Here is a 22,074-nt window from a genome sequence, read left to right as displayed (position 1 = left end):
CAATCATGGCGATGTAAGTTAACGTAAAATGACCACTCTATGGGGAATTTTATAGATTGCCAGGCATTTTGAAAATAGTTGTCTGATAGTTAGCCAAGTAAGTCAACCAACACACTGTTTTTTATTTTGTAAATTTACTTAGACTATTATTAGATATTACTATTTATAAAAATTAATTACATATAAATATATTTCATAATATTTAAATCCTATATAATATTTTATTAAAAACTGCATTCTGTTTTATAATATTGCTTGGTAATATTTTATAAAAAGCGTAGCTGTACATTTGTATTTCTATATAATAGCCAAAATTTATCTATAGAAATAATGAAATTTGTGTCCTTGCAGTATACAAAGTGGGATTTGGGGGTTTTTCTTCCGGTCACGCCTACGCAGCTGATATAATAAAAAGTCATAAAAGCTAAGCTACTCTCGTCTCCAACATTCTTCAAATTTTCAGCTGCATAATATGAATTTGGGGAGAGAAAATTTGTTACTACTACAACAAGAAGAATAGTATTAGCGCAATGAAAATGTTATTACCATATTTAAATTCATATATACTTATTTTAGAATACATTTTTAAAACCATTAAAACCAAAGATAAGCAAGAATGCTTACTTCAGACAGAGAAATTATCCCTACAACAAACTATAAAATAATGCATAAAAAGAAAGAAAAGGAGATGCAACGATTTTTTTTCTTTTCTAGTCATTAAAAGTAGTTTTTTCTTTACACGGCTCCCTTCTTTAATATTGCATCACTAGCTACAATGTTTAAGTAGAGTTGACATTTTTATACGGAAAAAAACTAAGCTTATATAAATTAGAAAAGATAAAAGGTTGTTGTATGCACTCCTTCCTAATGTTTGTTAATTAATATATAGGTCGTAATACTGATGTTAACTTCTTCCTCCAAAGTAAGCATTCTCACCTATTTTTGGTATAAATTGTTTTAAGAAAGCATAATAAAATAAATATATATTAATTAAAATATAACTAGAGTGGGAACTCAGTAAAGCACAAAAACTCCGTCTAAAATCTTATTGAGTTATGTATCTCAATTTGTCCCAAAGTTATGACCGATTATGTATTTTTTATGTTTTGTGTTACCTTGACCTTTGACCTCTCAAAATTTAATGCCCTCTTACTATGATTATATATAACTTTCGAAGCAAGTTAGATCAAAACCTAACTGTAACTTTTGGAATAATCCTGGTGAATAACAATCGAACTAATAAACAAATAGAACCAAAAACATAAAATGTAATATTTTTCCTACACAAGTGTTATTTTATATGTAAAAAGTTCTCCTTTTTATATTAATAATTCGTTTTCTCCCACCGAAATCATGGAACACATAGCTAATATTAACTAAGGTTTTAATTGAGTTTTACCTTATGTCTCACCCTTCATTTTCTTGCTCCGATTCTTTCCTTACCAAAATGTTAACTCAAGTTATAGATATCATGGAGAAGAACTTTTATGCCATCAAATTCATTAATTCTTGGGCAGAAAAAAGAAGATCAATGATTATGTAATCCTACATGGTTGACTTATTTTAGCAATCGTGATGGATAACATCATAACAAAACTGTGTGCTATTTTGATAATATATTATATAATACAATTCCCTTCTGAATGCCGAAATACTTCGACTTCAGTACAAGGTATTTGTGAAAATAATTATATTTTAATGATTCACCGCAGATACAAGAAAAAGTTATAGTGTCTTACATAATGAGAGTTGATCTCCTTCAGTCCACATATCGACTCCCAGTGTCTCGTCCCCCCTGAATACTTTATAAGTAGAGTTGACATTTTTGTAAGGGTAAAAAGAGCACAAGAAGAAGGCGAGAGTGAAACGTATGGTACTGATGAATTGAGACCTTTGAGTAGTTGAATTATTTTTTTATATTTATTTTTATTTTTTTAGTTTTGCTTTCAACATTTTGTTCGTCGGTTACATCAGTAGCTATTTGAAATAAGCATTTAATTTTTTGTGGGATATTTTACACTCTACAGACATAATGATACAAGTCATCATTATAATTTTTGATGTTCTAAGGACCATCCAAGGCCCAAAATATTTTTTACGTACCAAGTGTAATAAACACAGACGTAGGAGATAGGGGCACCTTATGAATTCGGAGTGGAAGGGATCTAAAAAAATGTATTGTATAATGTTTTTCTTACTAAAAGGTCATAGAACTGCAAGTTACTCCCACAATTCTCAATTTCGTATATCAATAACATGTAAAACTAGAATGACGCTTGGTAGAGCGCAAAACCTCCAACCATAATCAAATTGAGTTATGTTTCTGAATTTGTTCCAAAGCTATAGTGGATTATACACTCTTTATTTTGTTTTTCTGTTTTTTAGTCACCAGAATAACACCAAAAATTATGGATCAATTATGATCAAACTTAGTACAAAGATAATATATGGCCGCAGTAAGAGACTGTCAAATTTTGAGACGTGAAGGTCAAGGGTGAAGATAACACAAAAGTAAAAATGCTTTATCGACCAAAACTTTGGATCAAATTTAGATACATAACTCAATTTGACTTGAGGGGGGAGGTTATACGCTCTTTCGAGTGCCCATTGTATTTTACGTTTAGTGTAATCTGAACTTTAATCTTGACACCTCAAAACTCAATAGCCTCTTAGTGTGACTATATATAACCTTCTTAAAAAGTTTCATCTAAATCAATCTGTAACTCTTCCTGTAATCTTGGTGACTAAGAAAGAAAGAAACAAACAAAGGCAAAAATATAAGATTAACATTGCTGCTGGGGGTAAAGATTCTAGATATACTCGTATTATTAAAAAAATGCCGATTTGCTCCACAAAAAAAAAAAATATGTTGCACAATGCCTATAAAAAATATGACAAAATACAAAATCTAAACCATAAAAAATGTTATAAAATTTTACCTTTTTTCGACTTTTTAAGAGATTTGAGGCGCAGTGTGCTGTTTATAAGATCTTACTTTTGAAGTTGATATTTTTTATAGAAGAATAATCATTCTTACTATTTCCTAGAGATCTAAATGTCCACTTACAAGTGTTGTGTCGATACTTATTCAGGAACTGAAGACTGCAGTCCCGTTCACATCAGTCTCAGTCTGGCATATCAGTTCTAAAACTTATAAAGCACGGCCCTTAATAACATCAATCAATTTTTTTAATGAGTTCTAGTATATAAAGTCCAAAGGACCAACAGACTGATAGAAACGGGTTTAAAACTGTGCTGAACCGAATAAATAAGGTCTCACACAACACTAACGCTTTTTATAGTAAATTTAAATTATTATAAATTTATTAATTTGGGGAAAAAATAGTTCGTATTTTTCACTTTATTTCAACGTTTTATAAGAAGCGTTACAATCAACGGATTTAAGCCAAAAATGTCCTGTTCTGTTCCATAATTTGTTGCCAAAGAGCATCCTACTTCATAATATCTTTTTCGTACAAACTCTGGTCCTTATCGAAAAAACAACAACTCGAACAACCAATTTTTACAAGCATCTATTGAGGCCAAATGTGTACCCTCAAGCGTGTTGAGCATACACAGGAGCAGATAGTAACAACTTGATGCCAGGGCTGGTCCGTAGGGTGGATAAATAAGAGCTTCACAACCGACCTCCCAGAGCTTCTGGCGTGTGACCTGGCGTTGTCTTGATGATATTTCGTTGTCACCTATTCACAAATGCTGGCTACTTCTGTTCGATCAGCAGGTTCAAACAGTCGAGTTGTTCTCTATAGAGGGTAGAGGTGAGCAAAAAAAAAAATATTGTTATAAAACACAAACCGAAAGTGTATCGGACCTTCATACATCGCAAATTTATTCGGTAGCTTTTTTCGTCCAGGTAGTAAACATATGAAATATGTTGATTTTTCTTCCTTTGAGACTTGACACATAATAATTCACGACAAAACTGGCGAAGCGAAGTACTATCCAAAAAAAGTTTGAAGTATATAATAACACCTTTACAATGCTTTATAGTATGATCCAATGTGACCAATAATGAACAAGATTTAATGAGTTTAAAAAAGTGTGTGCCTTTATATTATTAATATGGCTTATCTTTGCTTGGTTTTTTTTGTTAAGGTAATATTTTTAATTTAATGGTTCAAATAAAAAATATAAAAATGAAATATATATATTTTTGAATACACCAAATTACATAATTTTGAGCTCATCTATTAAAATGTTAACACATTACACTTTAATTTCACGCTATAACGGCTTATTTCATTAATTAAAAAAAGAAAAATCGTTATTTATGATGATAAAGGAACAAAGTCATTTGGTTACCAGTTACCACCCATAATCTTTTGGATAAAATTTTTTCTTTATTTTTACTTAAAAAAACTATCTCAAGAGCAATATTTTGATGACGAGTCTGTATATATTTTTTTTGATTAAGATCTATTCTTTTGTATAATTTTTTTCAATCATATGCGCTAGCCATGGGACTAGAGATAGAACAGGCCTTGGACACGGATCCGATGTACCTGAGTACGAGATAAGTAAACTTGCATTATCCAAAAAGATCTGAGATCCAAACTGGCTTCGGGTACCCAAACTTTTAAGTGTTATTAAAAAGATTTGAGGGATTTTCTGGATCTTAAAAAGCTTAGTATTGCTTAGTAATTAATCCTAGTTGTATAAATATTTTTTAATGTATATCTAGACGCCGTTATCTCACACGTCGTTACCCTTATTGTATAACTCACGTAACTTTCCCCAAAAAAGAAACATAAATAATAGGTAGTTAAAAGTCATTTGGTAGTTAGTTCATTCTTACCAAATATAGAACTATTGCTCAAAGATTGTTGAGAATTGTTCTCGGTTTACTAACTGGTCGATTAAAATCTGAACGCTACTCAATAATACTTTGCATATTAATATTTAATAATAGGTTAGGGAATAACAAATTTTATATTTCTCGCTTTTCTTTTTTTAAATTAATTATATCATGTTCATAATTGGTCATATCGGATCATACCATAAAGAGTTGTAAAGGTGTATGTTTATACTATAATAACTTTTAGAAACTGTATTTTGCTTAAATTATTTTGTATAGAGTATGGAGGTATCAAAGTAAGAAATTTTCCATATTTAAATTATTACTACTTGAAAGGGAAATTGCATCGAAAGCAACCAAGAAACTTTAAGATGTATTCAGTGCGGATACTGTTCGGGTTCGTGTTGCACAACAGTGATACGAGTGATATCGTTCTGGTATACTGGAGGTGAATGATACAACACGCATTGGCAGGCCTGGTGTGGAAAATGTCGATAAAAATATGGAAAATATCGAGATAGACCATAATGTTAGCATTTGTAGGATCGTTCAGGAGCTGAATATCAATTATAAAACCGTTTTGAACCATTTTCAGGAGGTTTCATACAGTAAGAATGGGCGAATAGGAGAGGAATCGTGTTTTCTCAATACAATGCCTGGCTTCACACATCTTTGAGACGCACCAGAAGCTCCAGGAGCTCAGATGGAAGTTCTTATACATTCACTCTAGTGTCCGGACCTGTCACTGAGTGACTACTACCTGTTCTTTTCTATGACTAACGCGCTTGGGGGTACAAATTTGGGCTCAATAGAGGCCTGTTGTCCTAGTTTTTCCCTATTATGGAGAAGGGACTTTACAAGAAGGGGATTATGAAGTTGGATTCAAATTGGCAACAAGTTTTCGAATAGAACCGAACATATTTGGCTTAAATCGGATAATTCTAACACTTTTTATAAAGCATTGAAATGAAGCGAAAAATACGAAAATACTTTTTCCCCAACCTATTATAAGTCTATAGAAGTTAAGAAGTCAATTATATTTTTTTAAATCACATGCTCACTTAACAGTTCTTAAAAGCTATTGATGTATATAACAGCAGAATAGAGTCTGTTTTACAGTCGAAAATATCAAGAACAGAGAAGTTGGTTATCTGTAGGAGTCTAAATGGTTTTTCCAATAGCTTTCCAAGGTCAATTGATACTTACAAGTAGTATATAAATTGGGAGTGAGGCGTGAAATGTTCAGGCTGTATACTTTTCAATAAATGCAAATTATAAGTTTCCAAAGTGGTTTATATTCACAAATAGCAGTTTTTATTTCGTTCAAAAATAGGGCATTAATGACCTCGGAGGCCTAAATGAAATTCATAAGAACATGTTTGGTTATTTTATACGTCTACTTGCAAAATTTCAGACAGATCCGTTCTACTATTTTGGACTCCATGTATCATAACAAGAAAGAAAGACTTATAAATATATATGTATAAGAAGTTATATAATTTATAAAAGGACTTCAAAACTTTTCGGGGACTCCCCCCTCCCACATACACATAAATGGGCTAGAATAGCCATTGCTATCATGTATGGTCAAACCATATGATGAAATTGAAAAAAAATCTCATATAACATGAATAACCGAATGGAATACGTCAAACTTAAGGTGAAGTTCAGAAAGGGACATCAGTAGTATTGGTTTAAAAAAAAAATCTCTGTCGCTTATCTTAATTTTAGGCTATTTAAAAAAGTTATTAATAGATTTCCATCTTTTTACTTCGTGAAAGGGGGCTTAGCGTGATTGCCAAAAAAATAAAATCGATTTCAAATCATTGAACGTTGAGACATGAGATTAAATTTGATTAATTAACGCCAAATGTTAACAAATTATTATGAGAGTATCAAATTCAACCTTTCTACTAATGATTAAATCATTATTTTCTTGTAATTACATATATTTAGGTGATAATCCTCTTAATTTTTGATTTGATTCGCTCCAATCTTAATATGTATTTTGATTTTGTGTTTTTTCAATGGAATATTTTTTTTGTACAATTGTCCAACTTCAAAAGAATCTTATCAAAGTGAAAATTACTGTGTTAACTGTTGAACACGTTTAAATGAATAAGTTTAAAGAGGGAGCCAATGCCAAACAAAAAATTGATAAGTGGTCCATAGGCTCAAAAAGTTTTGGAAAACTCAAAACATAATACAACCCAAATTCATCATTACAAATAAAATTGATTATTTGAGTGTGACATAGACAATATAGAAGTAATTTGTTCGTTATAGACATCAAGGACACTGAAGAACTCTTATCAAATAAATATATTTTTTTTAAGTAGGAGAGGAAGCGGAGTTAACTTTAGGAGGAATGAACTCAAGAGTTTTTTTTGTATGGAGGATGATACATTTCTTTGTTCCTCACTATATTTCCCATTCGATTTTCCTCTATGGAACGCTTGATTTATATCTAGAGGTATGTAAAGGATGATTCCATACAAAATATGGATTCATTTATACAGCTGTAAAGAATATATCTTTAGATACTCGCAGTTTTTATTTTATAAAGTTGATAGGATTGTTTTTTAATTCTTCAGGAGGGAACATTGAAGTTCAAGACTTGTTGGGAGGTTATAAATAGTAGTCCTTGTTGGACTCAGAGTAGAATTGAGGATTGACCAATATTTGATTTCTGCCTCTGAGCTTGCTAGACACGGATTGGGATTTATGAATATTTCCTTTTTCTAACAGGTGATTGCAGCTAATTTAATACATTCTAATGAAAGCTAAGCTGCTCTCTCTCAAATATTCTTCAAATTGTCAGGGTGAACACGTTCATTTTCGTTTTCTTTGTTTAACATACCGGCAAGTAATATTATTTTACAATTATAGTATTAGCATAGAGGCAATGATCCAAAAAGTTAGAAGTAATTGACACAATTTTGATATTAAAGATTATCTTCTCAATGAATATATGAGTTATAATTTCCCGGCCTCAATCTATGGCCCCATTTTCTCCCATACTCTGAGTTGCATTAATATAATTTATGCAACAAATCTTATTAAAGCAATGTTGAAAATTTTGAAACAACATGACGTTATTTACAATGGATATAGACCGATTTTATGGATGAGAACAATCCACAACGATTTCTTCTTAATACTAATTTAGACCGAATTTTTTTTGAGACCGGTACAGACTAAATTTCTTTAAAGGACCGAACCATTTCAACCCACTTAATATCATAATGGTCTCAAACCGCTCTAGTGTTTTCAGATCAAAACTAATATTAATCTACAAAAGAGAAAATATTCTTACAATATCAAAAAATGTCAAACTTACTAATGATGATGTTTTCTATCAGCATAAGTTATAAATTAGGTGCTGAACGTCTTAATTTGAACTAATTTTTGGAGCTGAAAGAAGTATTTAACTACCCTTTTCTCTGTATTGGGATTTACGACATTTTCATGCCAGTTCTTGCAGCTTCCAAAAAACTTCCTTTGCATTTAATTAGCTGTATCCATCTATGCTTTTTTAATTTGTATGCCCATAAAGAATAAAAAAATACGTAGTATTTTCTACATTCCAAAAATAAGATAAAAATTCCCAAACGGTTAGAATTGCAAATAAAATATATATCTTTATATGTATGTATGTATATTGTATATAAATATATGACCGACAATAATCATTAGGTGGAAGTGTGTCGATGTGTCATTGGTTATGTTGATCCCTCACTCTTTATTTCCATACTCTATCTTTTTAAACAACACAAAGTTAACTGTAACGTTAGAAAATTTATTCACTATTTTAGGCAATTATTTTTAAAAATAGTGAGCTTTTTGAGGTGTCCCAAAAATCATGGACAAAATATAATTACATCATCTAAAAAATGACTATAGGCTTTTCAATACAATCAATACTGGAATGGGCACTCGGTAGAGTGCAAACCTCCGCCTTTGAACATTTTTCCTAAATTGATATTTTTTGATATAAGAAGCATCTCTATTCAGCCTTAAACAAAGGACCTATTTCCCCTTTGTACCTCAATTTGTTCCAAAGTATTGTTCGATTGTACATTTTTAACTTTTTGTTCTATGTCGGTCCAATAATTAGATCATATAAGATCATCTTGGTACCAAGTTAGATCAAACTCGATTTGTAACTTTTCCTTTAATCCTGGTGACCAACAGACGAACATAAAAATAAACAGGGGCAAAAGTTTAATTACAATTGGCATAGATAAAAAGTAAAAAGATTTTTTTTTTCAAAAAATTTGGTCTTTTATAATAAAAACGAGATGAACTAAAAACGAGGATCACTTAGGTCTTAATTCTAATAAAAATTTAGAATATCCCTGATAGGTTTAACTTTTCCCGGGTGTTGGAAAAAAAATGTATACCTAAAATTTGTTTTTGAAAGTTTTAGTGATGTAAGAGTTTAAACGGAAATATTTTACCTTTATCAGTCAGGAAAAGTTTTAAAGAAATATTTTCTATGAGTATAAGAATACCAATAAGAGAGACGTGTTTTCGACTTTGCCTGGCGTGAAGCATCTCCAATATTACAAATTGGTTAAATGTTGAACGTTGGATCGTTTATCGAGTCAAAAAGCTTATTCAAGATGGAGAAGACATCCACTGAAAGGAGCCAGATTGGGTCAGAAGTAAAAAATGGAGACCAGAAGGTTAATTGGGGCTATTAAAGCGTGTACCACTGTGAACAAGACCTATTTCCGACGTTACCAAGGACTATTGAAGAACCTCAAGTAATTATGGGAACGATTAGTTATCTTATCTGATGATAAGACTTGTACAGCTGACCCAGTCAGGAACAAAAGAAGTTATATGTACTTTAATTTGACAAGGGATATTGATGCCCAGTTTGGACCTTCAACAACGTCAAAACCATTTCTATAATCTGGTTCTCCAAGGTGATTGCCTTCAAAAGTTTAGATTAAAATTCCAGCCATGGGTTATTAGATTTTCATATCCTGTAGATGACGTTACAAGAATATAAGCGCCATAAAGAAAGGTATTAACTGTCAACGGTGGGCCATGAACACAAAGTACATCAATGTACAGACGCCGATAAAAACTTGTCATTGAGGCCAAGGGAGGATATGTTAGATATAAATGCTAGGTGGCTTTGTCTAAGCTATCATTTAGAAAAATATATTCAGCATTTGTCAATAATTCGAATAGTTTTAAGTAGTTAAAAAATTAAGTTGTACACAAGGTTCATTAAAAACTACAAAGACAAGTGATATTCAAACTATACACGATATAACATAAGTGTCAATTGTAGCGAAAGGTAAATCTTAGGTAAGTAAAAGCTAAGGGCAATAGAAAAATAAAATAAATTAACAACCTTATCTAGAAAAAGAGAAGAAATACAGAGAGCAATAAGTGTTTACATTTTTTACTATCTCTTTAAAACACTGATATGAAAATACAACGAATATCATCATAAAGTAAGATAAAATACTTAAAATAACGGTATTTGTAAAGTGCAAGATCATTTTTAAGGATTAAATTAATTAGTTCTTATCTTTACTATATATACAATTAGGGGGACCATTTTTTGTTTTCCAAAAAGAAAATCACTGGGCCATAAAACTATAGATATCTCCACTTCCTAATTTATTAAATCATTTAAGTGCAAAAGTTATAAAAAAACACACACATAACTGGCATACAATTATGTTATAGGTAGAGATTGGATGTGTGTTAGAGGACCAGGAGAAGTTGGTAGTGAAAGATATGTTACTACTTAATTAAGATTCTTTTTATTATCAGCTCCCCGTTATATGATTTTGATAGAGAAAATAAGTCACTGCTATAAAGAGGAGAACCTTCTACATTTAAAACAGCATAAGAGAAGGGAAAATATTATAAATATATTTAAATTCATATATACTTATTTTATTATGGATATTTAAATTAATTTACACCAAAGATATGCGATAATTCTTACTTCAGTGGGAGAAGTTAAGAACCTATTAAATAATGAACAAAAAGAAGAATGAGTATATTCAACAACAGTTTTTCCTTTTTTAGACACTAAACTTATTTTTTTCTTTAGATAGATCCCTTCATTAGTTTTAGGTAGAGTTGATTAGTTTGTAATGAGGAGAAGACGAGAGCGAGACATAAGGTACACCTGAATTAAGACTTTTGTTATATCAGCTGTTTGGTATATGATTTGGGGAGAGAAAATGAATGACTCCTATAAAAAGGAGAATCGTTTACATTTAAAATAGCATTTATGCTTCGAAAATATTGTAAGTATATTTAAATTCATATATATATTTTTTTATGCATTTTTAAAGTAATTTAGACCAGAGATGGGAAATAATTCTTACCGAAGAGAGAGTTTCTATCACCACGACGACTTCTAAAATAATGCAGAGAAAAGAAGAAAGATCACACTCACAACCGTTTTTCTTTTTCTAATGTTAATTTTTTTTAAATCAGTAAACTTAACCAAACATAATATCACTAATTAAGGTGTATGTTTATTCAATTATTTTGCAATTTATTTATAGGTTATTTTAGGAGTTTTCTCCATTGAATTTTATTAAATAAAATAATAAGAAGAAATATCCCAACAGCATCTAACGGAGGAAAAGGGAGCTTCTCTTTTCTTTTGTCTCTCTGTTACATTAGTTCCCCCAATCACGAGGAAGGAGGATCCACTGAAAGGGGCTAGGTGATAGAAATCACCCTCGTTGAGGGACGGGATGACCGGTGTGTGAAATTTAGATGCTTTAGAGGCTGAATGGGGAGATAGCCGATGGAGGATGTCAGCGAGGAAGTTATCTTCACCTTTGATGTGGCAAATATCCGTCGTAAATTCCGGTAGAGAATTCTGCTGACTTGTAAATACGTTGACTTGTTTTTGAGGAACGTAGCAGGGAGGGGCTTATGGTGAGAAAGAACGTGGATATGATTTGACATGAGATCGACGTGAGAAAATATACAGCTGTCTTAGAGTTGTGATCATAACTCATGGATGCTGGGAATTTGGTACCAATCCATAACTGTCAGAGCATTTAATTATATTATCAAAGCTCCACGTTCACCACTTGAATGAACTCCTTCATTTTTTTTTGGACCGACGTGTGGAGCAGAGAACCAGCAACTGGAACTGAAAGGGATGAGGTCTTGCAGGGAGCCAGACCGCAAGGCATGAATGCAGAGCCAGTTTTGTTGGGCTAGTGAGTGACTGAATGCATCAGCAGAATCGTCGTTGAGTAAGGCTGAGTAATAGAAGGGAATTCTGTAATTATCACAGAGGAACGGTTAGCAGGTGCTATTAATGTGATTTCCGTAGTAGGCCCAGGGGTAGACAGGAGGGTGGCTGAGGTGGACGACCAGGCCATTATGAGATGATAAATCTGCTCCAATTATAATTGCACTTTTGGGTTTGGGGCGTTCTAAACGCAGAGAAAATGTCCATTTCGTCCAAAATTGGGGAGAAAGAGAAGGTGTTGAAGTAAATTTTCCGTAAGATTGTATAATAAATAAAATGATATATTTTTAAGAAATACCCCAGCGACATCTAACGGACGAAAAGGGGGTTTCTCTTTTCTTTTCTTCCCTCTCTCTGCTACACACTTAATCCTTACTAGGTTAAACCACGGAATACTAAAAACATGGAATAATCAATTATGCAGCTTAGCTTGTTTACCTTTCTTTCCCCTCTTGAAGGAGCAGACTAAAAAATGACATCGCTCTTTTTTCCCCTTTTTTCAACCAATCACACCTTTTTTATTCCCCTCATGTGGGATTAAATTATGTGGCATTATTCCAGGTCTCTAGAATTCTTTGGTCAAACAAAGCATCTTGTACAGTATTTATAGAGCAAGCTGTTTTTGAAAATTATGTACTGTCTATCTATAAAATCATCCAGACTTGTTGTGCTCAGTGTTGTACCAAATGGTTTGTTCTGCCAAATGTGTCATATAATAGTTTGGATTCTGTTTTTAAATGGGATTGAGTCTTTGAAGACATAACCAATAGCCAGTCTTCATTATAATTTTCCATCCCATAATCATCTATTATTTGTTGCTTTTTATATAGATGTTTCATATTACTAGAGTTGTAAATAATTTGATAACCCAGTATAGTAAAAAAGAAAAAAAAAAAAGAAAAAAAAAAAAAAAAAAAAATTCGCCTAGTTCCCCTGACATTTTTAATAATGTTTGGGAGTATAGAAGCATAGCGATCATGACGTTTCATTAAATTGACTGCGAGCAGCTATCAAATAGATCAATTAATACAAACCCCGCTCCTTATATAACAATTACGTATGGACTGGAATGAATCGGATGTTAATCCTCAATTCTACTCCGAGTCTAACAAAAACATACTTTTAACTCTGCAATAATACCTTTAGTGCTACTTTTCGTCTTTCACGCACTTGATATTACTTTATACCTCAAAATACTGACCTCATGACCTTAGGGGTAAAAAGTCATTTTTTTAGCTTATACAATAAAATACAACAAAATAATAAAACATTTATCCATTCAATGTTTTTTGGAGGAGATATATACTTTCAAAAACAATCAAACTACATCGATTGAAAAAAAAAATGAAGATGTTGCTGTTTTTGAGTGATTGATTTGGATTGCTTATATTCAAAAATTTGTATATAGCATCGCATACATTTTTATCTGTAGTATTTAAGTGGAATCAAACTCATCCCCAACAACTTGTTGTTTATGTTTATGATATATTAAAAATTAATATATAAAATTTGAGTGGAATTGAAAATGGACATGTTTAATTTTTTTGAAATTAAAATATTGATCTCGTGACCTTAGGGGTAAAAAGTCATTTTTTTGGGTTATAAAATAAAATATAACAAAAGTATAAACCAATTTCTATTAAATGGTTTTTTAAGTAGATTGATATAATAATAAAAAACTCAAAATACAGCAATTTCAAAATAAGGTTGGTTAAGTCGAGACCAAAACTACAAAGGCCTCTAAATCCTGAATTGGAGGACAAAAAAAGGCTGAAATTTGGAATTTTGAGTTTTTAACTTACATTAAACTATGGGTCAAATTAAAAAAAAAAAAAAAAATGCTTATCATTTCTCATAATAAGATAATCCTTCAATTAAATAAAATATTCTTTTTTTTTTACCAAAAAAAAAAGTCTATATGAAAAAAGAAAAGAAAGAAAAAGGGGTTTGCATTTTTTTTTGCAGAGAGTAAACAATTTATTAAAAAAGTTCAAAATAAAATTTTAATTAGTATAAGAAAAAAAGACCTCGTATATCCATATTTGCTCGAGGGTTGTGGCATCGGAAACTTTGGTCGCCACTTTAGGGGTTTATACTAGTTATTGCAATTTGAAAAAAATCGTTTTGACCAAAAAGATTTAAAGATTATAATTTATGAATTAAGGTTATTCACTCAAAATTTGTCTCTTCCCATAAATTTTATTCCTAAAATATATAAAAAAAGTTTTTTCTCCTCTGATAAAAGCGTTATTTGTCAAATTTGCCTTAACGAAAATCTTTCCAAAATTTTTAAATACCCCCTTTTCAATGAAAAATCGGTAGGTGGACAAAACGTGGCCCATCAAAATGTCGACCGACAAAGCATCGAATGGACAAAACGTCAAATGGACAAAATGTGGAATAGACAAAACGTCGACAAGACGAAATTTCGAACATCAAAACGTCGACCAACAGAAAGTCGACGGACGAAACGTCGAATGGAAAAACGTAAACCGACTAAACGTCGACCGTAGAATATAAAATATGGCGTTCCTCCAAATAGAGTTGCAATATATCCCATTCCAACATTTCCCCCTAAAACATACCCACCACCACCACTCCTATATAAACTACCAGTAAGGTTCCCTCCCAACTCCCTTATAAAACCCGAATGATGGGCTGTTTTGGAGTATTGCTGGGCCCCCAAATGGGATGAAACCACCCACTACTACTTACATCCCCCTATTTATACTACGAAGGACACCCGAAATTAGAGATTGTTTCGTGTTTCATCCCTGTTTCGGACCTGTTGATTCATGAAAATATCCCCACTTTTGGATTGAGGTTTGAAGACCAAGGGTCCATTACGGTTGTTTATATAGGAAAGATGTCTCTATCAGTAAATATCTGCAGAGTAAATATTGCAACACCTGAAAGAAGAATATCATAAAATATATTGAGCCATCCAGGAAAGATGAAAAGGTTTTTAATATCTTTAATAGATATGAAAATATGAATACTTTATGTTGTAATAGTCAGAATTTATAATTTTACATGTCTTATTCTATATGTATATAAAAATAATAGAATAAGTAAGAATATTTAATATGTATTAACGTTATAACTATTCATTTTCGGAAAATAAATTGGTGGGTTTCATCTCATTTCAGGGCCTAGTAGTTTCCAAAATAGTCAAAAAGGTTGGGGTATAATTGGGGTTTGTGAGGGTTTCTTATTATTAGTTTATATAGGTATGGTGGGGAAAATATCTCGGGCGAGAAATGTCTAAAGGGAAATGTCGTAGAAACTGTTTTCCATATTTTGAAATGTAATAATTTCGAGTCGACCATTTGTACGGCAGACATTTTGTGCATCCAACGTTTTTTCCATTCGATATTTTGTCGTTCGAAGTTCTGTAGATTGACTTTTTTGACCTACTTCCGAAAAATCCTATTCATGATCCTGTCCCTCTTCAAAATATCCTGCAGAAGTTCCTGATGACGTATTTATAATTTAGATTGCCTCCTCACTTGAAAATACAATCCAGTCCTGGTACACCAGATCCTGTTCACGCTAGACCAGACCCTGTTAAAGCTCTTCTTCTGATCTACATAGTGACGTTACTTGGGCGCTTTTTTTGGCTGGCACACTTTTTTCTTTTAGAATTGGTAATCTGAAGAATGAATTTTCTTTTCCTTAGCAGTAGTAATTATTATTGAATTCCTGAGTAGTGAACTTATTTTTAACCTATTGAATTATATTCAAAACCCGATCGAATATTTGCGTGTGCTAATACTTGTGGATTTGCTGCAGAGTTATATTTGTAAGTCCTTGTTGGAGTAAGAGTAGAATTGGGGATCGATATCAGAGTAATTCTTGGCAATATCCTTGTTCATTTACGTCTACACTTCTTCCCTTGTCACAGCTGTTAGTAGCTGATCTCCTCCAAAATGTTCTTCAAATTGTCTGGGTTACCATATTGATTTTGATTTTTAGCATGCCCAAAGTAAACACAATTTGATCACTATGTATACTATTTCAAATATATTTTTGGTAGAAAATTTCACTTTGGCGTCCATCTTTAAATATGAGGATATGGTAATTCTATTTTCATATTTCGTAGAATATTTTATTAATAAAAGTAGTAATTATTAGATTCATTCTGAAGAATAAATTTACATAACTTTAGATCCTATTATGTCATATTAATATACACATATTCATGTTACATTCTGCTTAAGGAAGTTCCAGATCATAAAATGTCATCCCTATCCTTTTTTCTATACAAAGGCAACAACTTTGGTTATATCTTTTGTAAAACTTATTCAAATTGAGTGTATTCTTATCTTCTCAAAATACTTTTTTAATAGTTACATTTCATACAGAATATAAATATATAATTATTCTATGTACATTTATATATACTAGTGATATCAAGTTCGAACCGGTTCAAAGCGAGTTTTCTGAAAATGGGTTTCAAAATAAGTAACACGGCGTTACCATCGCTAACACAAAAATATTCAGTGTATTTTTTTATAGCTGTTGACGTTTCTTCTTCTTTTCTTTTAATCTGTGTTCTAAACATTGATTGACTGAGTTTAAATTAGCTCTTCTTAAGCTGTGAAGCATTCCCGTGTAAGATCTTCAGAGTTTTTCCTCACGTCATATTTTTTTCATTCCAAATTGGAAACAGCTACAGCAGAGAGTTGAAGTTCAATTACTGCAACCTTTTAATAATAAGTAAGTAACTTTTCTAAGGGAATTATATATTATTTATTGGCATTGTAGTAGGATGAAAAGGAGTTCGACACATTAAAGTTATTCGGACCATTACCTCTTTGAAGAATCTTGTAAGAAGATGGAAGGACTCATTTTGTAAAGGAGCTGTATGTTTGTCTCTTATCAGTATACTGGATACTCAATTGAAAACTAGACAATTTGAATCTGGAATTTTAACAAGTTTAATTATAGAAACTAGGGGATCTTCATTAAATAATCTGTATATAGATGTTGGAAAAATCAATGCCCTTTCTAATATCCAATGTAGACTTAATATACTTTGAGCAGAGTGGTGACATTGTTTTTGGGCCATAATTGAATGTGGTTCTCCAAAAAAGATTGTGAACACATTACTGTGTCCGTCGATACATCATTTTGTCGAAGCTCGTCTCGATATCAATACCATCATTAATGGCCTTCTTGACGGTGTGTGGACAAAAGGTCGACTATCAAAACATCGACACACAGAACATCCACCAAAAAAACGTCAAATGGACAAAACGTCGAATAGACAAAATGTCAATCAGACAAAACATAGACCGACAGAATGTCGAACAACAGAACGTGGACTATAGAACATATAATAAGGGGCTCCTCCAAATGGTGTTGCAATATATATAATTTAGACATTTCCACCACAAACGACGTTCCCCCCCACCACCATTACCACCACTCATAAATATACTATCAATGCACACAGTTTGTCAGCCGATGAGAGGAATGCTCAATTCCATGCATGTGCTTTCTTATTCCTCTCTTTTATAAGTGTCCAAAATTATCCCGTAGAGCCAAGAAGAACTAAAAATTCTGCAGCAATATTATGGTTGACTTCTGGACTTCCTCCATGAGTCCCTTCCCTAGCTTTGATCTCAAACTCCTGGATTAAGTAGTTTGGGGTGTTTGGAAAATAATGTCTGCTGTACCACTCTTCCAAATTTAGATTTGTTCCGAGCTGCCATCATTACTCCATGGGCACAACCTTCATTGCCAGAGCTGCGAATCTGTTCACCAGCATGTTGAGGCTACTATTGTTTGTAAAATGAGAAATAATAAAAACAAAGTATAGCTCAATATTGTAATTAAACATATCACAATGTTTTTTTCCTGAATCACGCTTTTTGCTATTTATTCCTGCTACTGCAAGTTTAGGGTCCCTACTCTATATATTTATTTATTTTTCTTCCATAGAAGTTTTAGATTAAAAGTATATAAACTTAATTCGACAGATGCCTATGGCAATAAAAAATTTGATCTTAATAATGACCGCTGAGTAAAAATAAATTAAATAAATGATTATATTGTAAAAAATATTTGAGAAGTGAATACTATTATATATTTAGACGTTTTCTTTTATGTAAAGAGTATTATTTTACTAAACACATTAATGGCTTTAATCAGTATACGTTGTGAGTCAATATATAAACAATTATGAACAAAAATCCAGTAAAGAAGGAAATCTCAATTTCTTTTTTGCTTAATATATATGTACAAACATCCAGTCTAATATTTCACTGACACATTTGAGTCAATTATAGGTATTGTACTCAAATTTATGGTATGACTTAAGATAGCCAAGAATTTTAGATATACATGAAAAAACTTTATTTTATTTAAGATATTTATATTGGTCCCAATATCCCCTAAAATAAAATCTATCAATTTATTTTTGTCATATTTTGACAATCTATTTAAGGTGCTTGAAATGCAATTTGTGGCGTCTCCGGCGGGTTATAACGAATATTTTTTTCATAATAATTTACCATAATTCGCCGAGGAATATAAATATAAAAAGTTATAAATGATAGATAGAAAGTATAATAATACCTTCTAGCCACACACCTCCTACTTTAAACTTTATGGACCTTGTCTCTTTGAAAGAGGTTATGACTAAATTTCAACAACTCAAATTATGTAGTTAGTAAATACGTCATTTTAGCTATTGTAGTTACCATAAAAACCCATAAGGATCGATCCTAGGACGGACAAATTTTATTAGGACAGGACTGATAGTACCACACTCTTTTTAGTTTTTTTTTTAACCGATCCAATTCTACCATAAAGAGAAAAATGCGTTGGGATGGAAATATTTTAGAATGATTGAGCTGACAAAAGAGATATAATATGACTTCATATTTTTTGATTATTAGTCTCTAGACTAAAGTACTGCTGTGATCATAACGTCATTTAAAAAAAATGCTGTTATTATTATTATTTTATTCCAAGGAGAGGACGAGTTATGTGTCGGTAATTATCTTTCAATCCAGTCCTGTCTTATGACTGATCCTTAACTGCCAGTCCTTGGAATTTTTCATAAAATGTCGATGATTTATCAGACCAAATAAATTTGATATTAAGAATATGGCAAATTTCTTGCAAAAATATTTGCATAGGCTTGCCAGTCGTTGCTCGGGATACAAAGAAATTAAAATTAATTATGAACTCTTCTACTTCATATTAATTTCAAAGAACTATTTTTGCTACATGTTGCCATGTATCTTTACATACTTTTTCTTAAAGGAGATTATAAGATTTAGAGAATAAAAAATATTTAAGCACCAACTGTTGAACTGTCGTTTGCTCAGATTTATATTATTGTAAAAAATCCTTTGACCTCTCTCTTTTTCTTTTCCTCTAAACCTTAAAATCTCCTTTAAAAAAAGTATGGAAAGATGTATACAACATGCAGAAGAATAATTCTGTGAATTTTAGGGTTTTTATTTTGTATGAAGTAGATGTTTGTAAGTCAAAAAGTTCGTTTACTTCAAGGGGATCAAAATATAGTCTGGACAAAAAAGAACCAAACTGGAAGGAAATCCTCGGCCTTAAATAAGGACCAACACTAGAGAGAAAATCTAAATATAGAATAACTACGTGGGATTATACTCATGAAGAATATAATTAACATCGATGGTTTCTTAGTGAGTTATCTTATGTATTAATAAAACAAAGTCTGCTTGTTCGTAGACGTCTAATAACTTCGATTTTTTCCTGGTAATACCGCCTGTATTAATTCACTCTCTAAATTTGGCGTAATTTTTGTTCTAAGTTTTCTTCATGAAAACAGTATCTATGGTATAACGTGCCTCTAAGTATCATGGAATTCATAAGGGGAACTCTGCTAAAGAAAAAAAAAACATAAATGTCAAGAGGAATAACGATAAAAGTAAAGTCATCTGCAGTATCTCAACAGCAACATCTTGTGGGGAGGGAGGGGATGATGTTTTCATATTGGCAAGAAAATGTCATCTTGCGAAGAAGCTAAATGAAATAAATGATTCATAAGAAACAATTACCATACCTTTACCATAACTAAATATTTTATATTTGGTTTTTCTATATCTGCGCATGAATTTATATTTCAAATTAAATATTGCTAAGATACGTTTTTAAAACATTGGAAAGGAGAGTTCAATGTTTATTTTTCACTTACTATTTAACAGCTTAAGTATTATGTTTTTTTAAATAAAAACTCATTTTCCTCAGAAGTCACCCATCAGATAATGGCACAATCTTTTGAATAGTTGAAATTGAAAAAGATAACATTAAAACTTTAATGATCTTTTAATAATATTATAGACAAATGAACAATATAACAATGATAATTATTTTTTTAATTTAGCATGATTTTGACCCTTTATTATTTGGTACCTACTCTGCCCTTTGAGACAAAAATTAAATTTTAAACAAGCCTATATTTGGACTTGGCTTGCTTTATGAAAGTTTTGTTAATTTTTTTTTTAAAGTTTGAGCTTATCATGACCAAAAAGTTCCAAACCTTTGGCTTAGGATTCCAAATATACAGCAAGATGATTAAGTTCATTAAGATATGTTTTAATTTATAAATTTATGCATTTGTAAAAACTTTAGTGAAAAGAATCAACTTGTAATGTTAATTTTTTTTTGTTCGAAGTAGGCTCCCATTCCCCGAATTATATAGTATAGACAAAGATGCACGTAAGTAGATGCAGCAAGGACAGTTTCTTCAGAGATAATAGTCCATTATTGGATGAGGGCACACTCTAGAGTATCTTTGGTGGGGTATTGCTTGGTACAAACTCTGGCATGAAGGCCACATATCCTTTCCCCAAAAAGCCTTTAAAATTTGTTTTGCACTATACTTGAACACTTTTTTATGTGTTAGAGGGTGCTTTTTCTTGGCTGAATATGTAAGGGGCATCAACATATGTCTCCTGATTCATGTTTTTATCCAATAAATAACAATGTAGTAATATTAATAAAACCGTGTGCGTGAAGCATTGAATATTTAGAACTGTTTCTATTTATATCAGAATTCCTATGCATTTCCATTATATCCTAAGATTTGAATAAAATATAAACACTGTTATGTAAGAATGAATTAACTATCTCAGGTGTTTTATATTTAGCATACTAGGATCGCTTGGTTTGTTTGTTTGTGTTAGTGAGCGCCCTATAGATTAAAGTACTCATCAGTTAAGTATTGTATCGGTCCTTATTTAGGACCGAGGACTGTGGGCGAGTCCAGTCTGGTCCCATCCATTCCCACTGGTTAGTCCTTAAAGAATGTAAAATTGATCACTCATGACATCATCAAAAGTGTTTTCATTCATTAATTATGAATTTATATAATAGAATACATTATTATACATTATAATGAAAACACGATATTTTTTGAAAAATAGGGGCAATGGTCTTAATAAATATCTTACTTGACTGAATAAAACATCGAAATTTTTAGACAAAATTATTAGGACTGGTCCTCAGACTGGACTGGGCCAAATAAGTAAACACACAACTCAACAGTCATCCAATCAGGTTATTTTTTTTTTTCTAAAACTCTTATTATTATTATTAAATTCGTGTGAACAGAACACGTCGTATGAATTGATATGAAGTTATGGGTTTGTGTGTTCATGAAAAACGGAGTATAACTCTCAAGATTTCTTAGGGAGTTATCCTCTATACTATTAAAGCGTAATTTATCTTTAAACCGTTGCCTAATTACTCTGGGCTATTTCAATACTACAACTAGTAAAAAAATACATGGAAAATAATCAAATGAACTCCTGATTGAGCAGGAGTGGGAGCGTGTTTATTGTCTTGGATCCTTATAAAAGCCAGCCAAAGTAGGAGTGCTCTAACAAAATGCAGTAATTATTGCTGTGCGTTCGTGATTCATTGAACGATACTACTACATTGTAAAATAGTATTGAATTCAAAAATGTCTACTTAAGCAGCACCACTGATTAGATGTTATTTTTTTAAT

The sequence above is a fragment of the Lepeophtheirus salmonis genome, chromosome 2 (genome assembly GCF_016086655.4).
Source record: "Lepeophtheirus salmonis chromosome 2, UVic_Lsal_1.4, whole genome shotgun sequence".
Lineage (NCBI taxonomy): Eukaryota > Metazoa > Arthropoda > Copepoda > Siphonostomatoida > Caligidae > Lepeophtheirus > Lepeophtheirus salmonis.
This window is presented reverse-complemented; position numbering follows the sequence as displayed.